The 11,540-nt window shown below is 41.5% G+C and overlaps 1 pseudogene; it reads right to left on the reverse strand.

Annotated features, from left to right (window-relative positions):
• Positions 1-11,316: 11,316 nt before the first annotated feature.
• The window catches only part of LOC149042683 (uncharacterized), a 974-nt pseudogene continuing 750 nt past the window's right edge, over positions 11,317-11,540 (reverse strand).

The raw sequence follows: 11,540 nt of genomic DNA on the forward strand, positions 1-11,540 counted from the left end.
TATTTTCGGTGCTATAAAACTCAAAGCAGCGTGTTTTCCAACGAAACACTAAATGGCTCCTTTTTCTGACATAAAGCTAGAAGCTTCCAATTTAGCTGCAACTAAACCAAAACATGTTTTCGGTAAGATAAAGCGTCAAAGGTGTAGTTTACTTAGAAAACCGAGTAAAAATCAGCGTCACTCGCAAAAAACTGGAAAAGAAATCCATTGACCGGTGCAATAACGCTAGAAAAAGCCCAATTTGACGGTAACCAAAGCAAGAATATGTTTTTGGTGCAATAAAGCTGAAAACAGCGTATTCTAGCAATTAAAAAGGGAAAACGATATTGAGGCTGTTCTCACCAAGATGATGCTGAAAACAACGTAACCTAGCCAAAAACTAACAAAACCGTTGTCACTCAGCCAATCACAAGAAAAAACGTGGTTTTGAGGAAAATCAAGAGAAAAGCAGGATGAATCGTTGGAAACTGGAAAAAAACCTTTTTCCCGTGCAATAACGACGGAAACAACACAAATTTACGGCAAACAGACCGTTGTGTGAGTGCAACGTGTTATAGCAAACAAAAAGCAAAAACGCTGCTTTTTGCGATATAAAGCTCAAATAACTCAATTTTGGTGTCAACTAACCAAAACATATTTTCGGTATTATGAAGCTTGAGGCAGCGTGTTTTCTGGCGAAAAACTAAATCGCTGCTTTTTCTGACATAAAGTTCGAAGCTTCCCATTTCGTTCCCAACAAACCAAAATGTGTTTTCCGCAAGATAAAGGGTCAAAAGCGAAGTTTAACTTGGAAAAAAAGGAAAAGCCTGCTCTCAGAAACATAATGCTGAAAACAGCTTACCTTAGCAAAAAACAAGCGAAAACGTTGTTTTGAGTAAAATCAAGTAAAATCAAAGTAACTCGCTGCAAACTGGCAGACAACCTTTTTCCGGTCCAATAACACTGGAAACAGCCCAATTTTACCGCAAACAAAGCAAAACATGTTTTTCCTGCAATAAAGCTACACGCAGCGTATTTTAAACACCGAAAGGGAGAAACGCTTTTTTTGTGTGTGACATAGGGCTCAAAGCAACTTAATTTAGTTGCCAATACACCAAAACATTCTTTCGGTAATATAGAGCGTCAAAAGTGTAGTTTGGTAACGAACAAAGAGGAAAACGTTCTGCACAGAAAGATGATGCTGATTACAGCAGAACCTAGCCAAAAACAAGCAAAAACGTTGTTTTAAGTAAAATCAAGTAAAAATCAGCGTGACTCGCTGCAGCCTTGCAAAACATCTTTTCCCGTTGCCATAACGCTGGAAACAGGGCAATTTTACAGAAAACAAGCGAACACATATATATGGTGCAATGAAGCTGAAAGCAGCGTATTTTAGCATTTAAAAAGGGAAAACGCTACTTAAAGCAGTTTTATTTAGTTGCCAACAGCACCGGGGGGAGATCATAGATCAACAGCTGGACGAGCCGCTAGCGAATGGTAGAGTTGAAGAGTCGCAGAGCCCCTGGAGCAGTCCGGTTGTTTTGGTAAGGAGACATGATGGAAGTTACCGCATGTGCATTGATTACCGCAAACTGAATTTGTGTACATAGAAAGATGCAATACCGTCAGCGAGGACCGATGATGTCGTGGAAGCGCTGGGTGGTGGCCCATGGTTCTCCTGTCTGTATTTGGCGTCTGGGTATCGGCAGATGCAAGTAAAAGAAGAGGACAGGCCCAAAACAGCATTCTCGACCCATCGTGGACAATTCCCATGGAGGGTTATGCCTTTTGGACTCACGAATGGGCCAGCTACATTTACCAGATTGATGAATCTAGCACTCAGTGAACCGACTCCGACACACTGTCTTGTGTATTTGGATGATATTATTATCTGGGCCTCTTCCCTCGAGGAACATCTGCATAGCCCACGGTTATTATTTGACAGGATAGGAACTGCTGCTCTTAAGCTGAAGCCAACTTAGAGTCGGTTTCTAAAGAGAGAAGTTTCGTTCGCAGGGCATGTTGTCTCTTCAGATGGCATCAAGACTGACCCTGACAAGGTCCAGACTGTCAGAACTTGGCCAACCCCAGTAGACATCAAAGAGCTCCAAAGCTCCATTGGTCTTGCCTATACTATAGGCGGTTTATTTCTGGATTCTCGATCGTCGCAGAACCACTCTACGAATTGTCGAGTGGCAGATGGAACAAGAAAGTGCCTTCAATGAACTGAAATATCGCTTGACCATTGCACCCGTCTTGCCATATCCCGATTTTAGTCCTGATGCAGGATTATTCGTATTTGACACAGATGCCAGCCAACCCTTGGGTATTGGCGTTTTTTTTATCTCGATTGCTACGCAATGACACTGAGCGTGTGATAGCTTACGGGAGTCGTTCTTTGAATGAGCAGGAAAAGAACTCCTGCGGGACTCGATTAGAGACAAAAAATTGCGCCTCAGGACTGATAATCACTCATTAGTCTGGCTAATGTCTTTTAAAGAGCCTCAAGGGCAAGTGACCCGTTGGCTGGGCCGCTTACAGTATGATTCTGAGATACAACGTCACCCGGGGAGGTTACACAATAATGCACACGCCTTGTCTAGAAGGCCCACAAGACAACATGGGAATTGTCCATCGTGTACTCCAACAGGATTATCCCAAGTTACGGTTGTTGCTAGAGACCTTCCGGTCGGTGAAACCCCACGTTAAGTGGAAAATTGCTGGTACCCAGAAGTGGTTGCACAGGCCCAAAGAGATGATCCAGATATCAGCGTGGTACTTTGTCGTTCGTTGAAAGAGTGAAGGAAACCAGCTGTTGAGGAACTTCACATCGATGCGCTGTGCTGCTCGTGCGGTCTGGGCCTAGTTTGAACTGTTGTTGCTACAAGCGCGGGTTTTCTATATAAAGTCAGCTGCCCACACTACTCAAGCTAAACTGGGGATGGTTGTACCGAAACAGTTAGTGGAGCAGGCCCTTGTCGAAGTTCATGATGGCGTTGCTGGCGCCCACCTTGGAGGAATGGAGAGTCTAATAAAGATGAAAGCTAGATTCCAGAGGCCTGGCACGACCAAAGAGGTGCATTGTTATTACGATCGATGTCTGATATGTGCCAAGTGTAAGCCAAGGGCGAAACCCAGAGCACCACTGTGGTCATTTACCTCTGGCAACCCCTCGCAACGCATCCATATTGACATTGTGGCTCCCTTGCCACGGTCTCGGAGAGGAAACCGCTACATCTTAACAGTTCAGTGAGTTCTTACTAACTGGGCTGAGGTGTTTGCAATGTCCAACCAGCGTGCCACAACCTCGGCAAAGGTGCTTGTAAGGAACTGGATCTGCAGATCTGGTGTGCCTGACAGCATTCATAGCTATCAAGGCCGTAATTTCGAGTCTAGAATATTCTCGGAAACGTGCCAGCTGCTGAGTATTAACAAGACGCTCAGCAGTGCGTATCACCCTCAGGGCAATGGCCAAGTAGAAAACCTGCACAAAACCTTAAGGAGCATGTTGAAAGCTAGAGTTGAAGATAATCCAGCTACATGGGATGAGCACCTTGATTTCTGCCTGATGGCCTATCGCAGTAGGGTTCATTCCTCCACGGGGCACAACCCGTTCGAGCTCATGTTCGGTAGAGAGATGAGGACACCTTTGGATGTAATGGTTGGCGGTGCCGAAGACAATGAGTGTTCCTACACTGATTTCGATGCTGTAGACCTGCACAAGTTGCACAATACTTAACTGCTTGAGGTAGCTCAAATGGTCAAACTAGTTACACGTTTTCAACTGCACCATGAAGCTCAATTGGTTGCAATAGTTCGAATTGCCTAACTGGCTTAATCTATTCGACTGGCCAAAAACATCAAACCAGCGAAGACCGTTAACCTGACAGCAAAAAATGCAAAATCTTTCCCGATTCTTTGAAGGAGTTCAACTTGTCAAATTTTCTCAAGTGGTCTAACTGCAGAGGATGCGTAAAGCTTTATAGGTTCAATCTAGAAATCTCCACAATGTAGCTAAATTTGTCGAAGTGGTTGAAATGGTCCAAGTAGCTGATATTTGTTCAACTGGTTTGGTGGTCAAACTAGTGAACAAAGTTGCGGAATCTATCGTAATTCGTTGAAGTCGTTCAAATTGTGAAAGTAACTCACAATTCTTGAAACTGCAGAGAAACTGTACAATCTAGCTGAATTGTTTCAAGTGGTTAAAATTGTCAAAGTAGCCTCATCGATTCAACTGACTGAAAGGTCAAACCAGCAAAGACAGTCAAACTGCACAAATTGCTCCTTCTATATGAATTGGTTGAAGAAGTTCAAATGGTCAAACTGACTACTGCGGGCTAATCACACATAATCATTGAAAAGTCAAACTAGTGTGGACAATCATACTCCAAAAATAGCCCAATCTATCTTAATTGGTTCACGTCCTTGAAATGGTCAAACTAGTTTAACTTGCTCAACTGCATGAACCGCAAGATTTAATTGAATTTTTTCATGACAAATCAGCTTAATTGCTTCGACTATTGAAATAGTCAAAGTCGAAAACGGTTAAACTGCACAAATTGCAGTCTCTATCCCGACTAGCTGAAGTAGGTGAAATGCTCGAACTAGCTTAAATGCTTCAACTGCACAATATGCACACTCAGCTTAACAGTTTGAACAGAGTGTACTAGTCGGTAAAGCGAGAAACATTTAAACACAGTTAAGCGTAGAGCAAGCTGCAAATTATGACACTGCTAAGGATATTATTTTAAAGGGTTCTGAAATAGTTGCCGAGGTTCAGAGACCGTGAGAAAGTCAATAGTCAGACTTATGTAGGATTTGCTAGAAGTAAGGAACAGTTATTTGATCGTCGGTGCCATTCGCAGAGGGTAGATGAGAGTCATGATAGGTTAATGACAGCTAGTTTTAATAGAGGAGTCTAAGAGGTGCATTCACGGTGATGTCCGAGCGTTCGTCGATGAGCAAAAAGCACAAACCTTAGAGAAAGGTGCACGACTAGCAGATGAGCTTTGGTTGAGGCACAAAGTGAACTTCATGGAAAAACCCCATCAGCTTCACACTTCACCCGCTAGAGTTCTGCCTCCTTCGGTACCACGATGGTTTGCAAAACCAGAGAAGTCGGCAGAATGACGGAGGACATCCAAAGCAGAATCCTGCTAACAATTATGGGAATCGTTTCAGCTCCTCATGGTCAAGACAGAGCAAGTTTGATCGAGGTAAGCCCATCAAGCCGCCGACATGTTACTTTTCCAGAAAAGCTGGTCAGCTGATTTCTAGCTGCCCGGAAAAGTGGAGAGTGGCGTCTAAGCGTGATGGTTTTCTCGCTAAGACATTAACTTTAACTGCTGTTGGTGAAGATACACCTCCCTTCCCAAGTTCTAAGAGAGTAGACTCGAGCAAGTGCTTTGAGTGAAGTCAGTGGCCCCTGCAAATCTGTCATGGACCTTTTTCAGCCCTTCGTCCACCATGGTTCGGTGTCATTGTCAACTGATACGTCCAACTCCATACCAATCAAGATCTTGACAGACACTGGAGCCTCGCAGTCTCTATTGCTGAGTGACACGTTGGTGTTTTCTGAGAAGTCGTCCACTTGTGCGAGTGTTCTAATAAGAGGAATCAGTTCCAAGCACACCCCGGTGCCACCGTATACACAGTATACACCAGTATACACCAGTATACACCAGTAGTTGTCAATGCTATTGTCACCGACAAGCGTGGTTAGGAAAAGTCTCCAGAGCCAGTAGAGAGGAGAATTCTCCGTCTGTACCCATAATGTGTCGTGACGCAAGCCATAAGTAAGAAGTTAGAAACCAGAGACAAAAGAGGTAACATTAGCTGACACCGCCATCAGCCAGGTCCTTACGGGTGAGCAACCGAATCCCTCTTTCTCTCAGCCAGTATAAGTACTTTCTGAGAAAAGTTCAATGGAACAGGTCGAAAAGATGTCAACTTCTCAACTCATTGCAGAACAACACGAAGACCCGGAGGTCTCACCTATATTTTCAAGAAGTGTTAGTGAAAGCGAAGTATCTCAAAACCCCACCTGTTACTTTACGAAGAATGGAGTGCTAATGAAAACGTGGAGACCACCCCATGTTCCCACAGAAGAGGAGTGGGCTGTCCAGTACCAGATGATTGTCCCAAAGACCTACAGACCGGACGTTTTAAGCACAGCGGATGAGACCCCCTTGCCTGGCCACCTGGGTGTCAATGTCTTAGACCATTTGTACTGGCTCAGTCTAAGAAAAGCTGTGGCGCAATACTGCAAGTCGTTTCACACTTGTTAGATGGCTTTGAGACCGAATCAGATCGTTCCAAAAGTACCGTTACAGCAACTACCAGCCCTTCAAGAGCCATCCAGCAGAAGAATCGTTGTTGATTGTTTAGAGCCACTACCTAAAAAGAGGTCTGGACACCAGTATTTGATGACCATCGCGTGTGCATCCAGTAGATTTCCTGAAGCCGTGCCCTTGAGAAATATCAGTGCAAAGGTCATAGGCAGAGCTTTAACCAATCTCTTTACACCGGTAGGTCTCCCAAGTTCTATCCAGTCTGACGAAGGTTCCAATGTTGTGTGGCATATTTCAACACGTCATGCACGAGCTTGAAGTAACACAGTATATGTCAGCCGCATGTCACCCTCAAAGTCAAAGAGCTCTCGAAAGATGGCACCAAACACTGAAGAACATGATGAGGATCTACTGTTTCGAAACAGAGGAAGATGGGGACGAGGGTAGCCATCTACGACTGTCTGCTGCAGCTGAGTCAGTACAGGAGTCTCTAGGATTCAGTCCATTCGAGCTTGTATTTGAGCACACTGTGAGAGGACCTATTAAACTGCTTAAAAAGAAGTTATTATCTAGCAGCACTGAGTCTACGAATCTCTTGCAGTATGATTCAGATTTTTGCAGTAAGCGTTTTAGAACTTGTGAGTTAACTAAAGCTAATCTTAGTCCTTTCGAGATGCCTTTGAAAGAGAATTATGATGTAGATGCTGTAGAACGTGACTTCAAGTCAGGAGAAAAGGCTCTTGCATTGTTGCCAGTGCCTAGAAACAAACTTAATTGTAGACTTTTTGGTCCTTATGTCACCGAGAAGAAGCTAAATGACCTCAAGAGCTGATGTCAACATGCATCAGACAAACAGCAGCGAGCCGCCCAAGTTTGTTTCTCTCCTACTCTCATATTTTGTAGCCCAATATGTCCTGATACCTGTAGTGTGTTTTTTTTGTGTGTGAAAATATATATTAATTGTGAGAAATGAGTTTTTTCGTTCGACCGCTCAAATATGCAAATTTTTACCCTGAACATTACCCGAATTGTGTGACCTCATGTAACGAGTTTGCTGGACCTCCGGTATTTCTGTCGGCATAATCCTTCGTTGTATCATTTTAAATTAATCCCCGGTCATTATTGAAGCTGGCAAAGAATTATTTCTTCTTTGGTGAATAATTTTGTCCGACATACTTTTTCTATGTCGAAAAGTGGCATCAAAACAGAGACAGTTTTAACAATGACCGACACGACAGAACCTACTGAGCTTCTAGCTTTTGAAAGACGTCTTATAGCTGATGGTTTTGCTTTTTCTTTTGGACAGCACAAGTCTGTTAAAAGGGCTCTAGCTTTTGGGTTCTCGGCTTATTGTTCAAGAAATACAGTATATTCGTCTCTTCACCGCGGTGCCCATATATGATTTTCATACATCCACAATCATTATTCCATCTTAATTGGTTGACGTATTTTAATTGGTCAGACTAGCTTAAATGGTTCAACTGGACAATATCCACAACTACTTAATAGGTTGAATTGCGCAAACTGTACAATCTAGCTTTAATGGATCAACTGGTTAAATAATCAAACTTGGGAACACCTCATGAGGACTGATGATGTCATACACTCAATGCAGTATTCTGTCAAGTCTAAAATTAATGAATAAAAATATCTCTGCCAATTTGAAGCAGAGACCAATGAAACTCGGTACATGTAGGCTAATACTCCTATCAAAATTCTGTTTGCAAAGTAACTCACTCTTTCCCAGTCTCTGCCAACCAGATTTCAATAGTTTAGTAGTTTTCAGCAGGAAAAGCATTAAATAAGGCCACAAAATATCCTCTTTCTGTTAGTGGTTTTTATTGGGTTCAATACTTGTAAAGTAAAATTTGGTATTTAGTACATATTCACTATTATTATTGTACAAGCAATCGTGCATGTTGGTTTGCTCTTCGCATGGAGTTCTATGTGCTTAGTAGATGTCATGATGAATACTCTTGATGACTGTGATCTACTAGAAAAAATTGTCAATATGACTAAGGTACACGAACATAATGATGTTACAGTGTCAATAAAGTACAAGAATTTAGGGCTATTCCTCTTTTTTTTCCTATCAACATCTTATCATCTCAAACTGTGGCATTTAGTACCTCAAACCCTCTTGTATTTAGTACCCTGTATATCCAAAGGATTGAAAGTTTTATACCTGAAAGTTTGGGAGAACTCGAAAAAGCTGTAGAAAACTTGTCTGTGGGCTCATACTCCTACTGTATTTCTCTTTTTTCTCAGAACTTGCATTATGTATTATAAAGCTCAATTAAGTATTCTGATTAAAGCGTTGTGTTGTTTAATTCTTTAGATAGACTGTTCTGCAGTTGATTGTACCCCAAAGGATTTGTGTTCTAAAAAAAACAGGACGCAGGACAGTTTAGAAAGAGAAAACAAAAATTGCTAATTGTACTCATCTGAGTACAAGTCCAAGTCCAAGTGCAAGTGTACCTGAAGACACAAGTTCAACAACAAGAGCTCCCAAAACCAGAATTACGTTGGGACTGATGCAACTCAACAAGAGTAAGAACAAGTTTGTCTCAGTAAGGTATGCTAGGGGAGGTGGCATCTTCATGGGCACAAGTTCCCCAGAGATTAGTTTCATACATTTTGGTGCTTGTACTAGTCATGATGTAATTGCCACTCATGACAAAGATTGTGAAAACTTATCGCTGCTGGCCATTGATCCAGTTACTGAAACTTTGCCTCAGTAACTTATGCAACTTGATGAAGAAAGGTATCTGTATTATACTGCATATTATAATAGCCAGTGAGGCTGATATGAACATGCTTTTACCAAAGGAAATTTGAAAGATTTCAGTAAAGAGACCTCAAGTTTTGGATCCTTGTTAATGGTATGTTATTTCCTAATTGTAGATCCACGCTGCAGCAGCAACCTAGAAGCCAGCCAAAAGGTAACTATACATTATTGGTCATACAAAATGTCCAAATTGGGCCTGTAGACAGGTTCCATGGTCAAAATAGCCTGAAAATAGCCTCCCGCTTGAAAGATGATATGATGTCACTGTTTAAGAACAGAGATTAGTTGGATTGCGTTTCTTCTTTCAGAATTATCAATGAAAGAGAAAAGCTTGAAGAGGGTGTAGGTTTGGGTGTAGCAAGAATTGTCGTTGTTACGTTCTGGCAACAATTGTTTGCAGCTACTATAGTCAGTGACAAAGAAAAGTTACCATGTATTCACCACGACTTTCAAAAAAGCGAATGGACGGCAATAGGAAGAGTGTAAGAACTCAAACAGTACCCAGAGTTCAGCAGCCTCAGTGGCCTGGACGACTTTTCTTCTGCCAGGATGCCATCAGCAAAGAAGACTGTTACAAAGCCGCAGAGTCAACCAGAAAATGAAGCCAAGACTCAGTGCTTAGACTACCTCAAAAAGTTTATTACATCTCTGGATGCTCCTGCTCTGGGCACTTTCCTGAAATTCACTATGGAAAGCGATATAAAGCCTGAACACCAGGAAGTTTCATTTACCTCAATGGATGGCGAGTTGCGGCGACCAGTTGCCTGCACCTGTGGCCCGTTGTTAGAGTTACCAAGAACTTACCGTAACTACACCGAACTAGCTTAAGAGTTCACAAGCCTGCTTAGGGAAAAAGGAGCACGGGCATGTCTGATTACTAGCATCAGACTATCACTAGAAGATGTGTCTGGGCTTGTTATTTCTGTGTTCTTACAGTGATCTGTGAACATTTAATACATGTTAGTCAGAGAAGCAAAGTTTTGCTGTAGTTCATGCTAGAGCTGAACATGAGAAATTCTTCCTGTTTGGTTTTGAATTATTGATTGCAACTAGTCAAAGAGTGGAAGCATAAGTGGAAAAGGTATGCAGTTGGAAAGGCTACCTGTTTTTTTAATTGGTTTGTTAGAATTTTGTGCCTGTAGTTCAAATATCACGGTAATTTCAGTTATTCCTTTTTCTGCAACAATCTGTTGTTGAGTTTCTGTTAACTTTTAATTCCTAGATGAAAGGACCGTCTCCACAGTTATTATATTTTGTAGGTAGAAAAAGAAGTAAAGAGAGATTGAGGATGTATGTTCAACATTGTGTGCGAATTGTGTACATCTATCTTGCGCACTGACTCGTTGAAAATCGAGTTTTTCTCAAACAATTAGGTTATGAGCTTGAGATTTCGTTTGTTTGATAGTTGAAGAGGGTGCAGCCCGACTCAACTATTACGCATAGAAATTGAGAGCAAATAATCGAATTGTTTTAGGCTAAATCTTACTAGTTGAGAAAACTTTGTCTAAATCCTCTTCATAGACACTTTGAAAACAAAAAGAAGCAGTCGTCATTTTGTTTGTGCTATCCACAACAGAATAGGTAGTGAGTAGCTTAGCCAATCAGAGAACAGCATTTATGGCATTCATGATAGAAGGCTTGTAGATTTATACTTTAACTCAATAGAAACATAATATATCCGTTCCATATCTTAAATAACCATTTCCTTTAGCAATTCTGGTACTTGAGGAAAAGGGCAGCTTTGTCAGTTCCTATTTTCTCTTCTATAAACAACACAATAAAGGTAAATTAACATGCCTCTCAAATGACTAGGTAAAGTCATAACACTGAAAGTAGCTTCTTCAAAAGGTGTGCAAAATTATCACTATCAACTCATGCTGGTCAATGCTGAAAGGGAATTTTCATGAAAGAAAAACGAAACCTTCATGATGCCTTACCCAAATTCTTGAATTAGACTAGCTAAAAAAGCATCCAACTCAGTAGCAATAGATTTAGCTCTTCATCTTTCATTGAGGTCCATATATTTCACAGAACATTACATGCTTGTTGATAGGTATTTTATCTTTTTATGTTTATATTTCTCACTGGTTCCATTTCCCCAATAAAAGGTAACTCTGACAAAAAGTGACACTGTAACAGACAAGGTTACAGTTTGGATAGAACCCATTCTTAAGTTCTGTCGAATGTAATTGACAGAGTTTTCTTTTGGAAGGAACACATTCTGTGACTTGTGCATCCAAACAAATGAGGAGATGCCTTTTACAAGCTATCAATGTGGTGAAGTAGTTCCAGATACAAAGACACAGCCTCGTCTGTGTTTCTTGGCGATTCTAAGTCAATATCTTCTATAACGAGTTCAGCTAAATGTACAAACAAAGAAGAGCAGCCAAGAGGATGGTGTCAGGTGCCTCGTAGATTTCCTGCAACACCCAAATCACTTTCATTGGTGGCAATTTTGTAATGTGTGGTGTTCGATTCTCTTG

This window comes from Pocillopora damicornis, chromosome 7 (genome assembly GCF_964200805.1).
Source record: "Pocillopora damicornis chromosome 7, jaPocDami1.2, whole genome shotgun sequence".
Classification (NCBI taxonomy): domain Eukaryota; kingdom Metazoa; phylum Cnidaria; class Anthozoa; order Scleractinia; family Pocilloporidae; genus Pocillopora; species Pocillopora damicornis.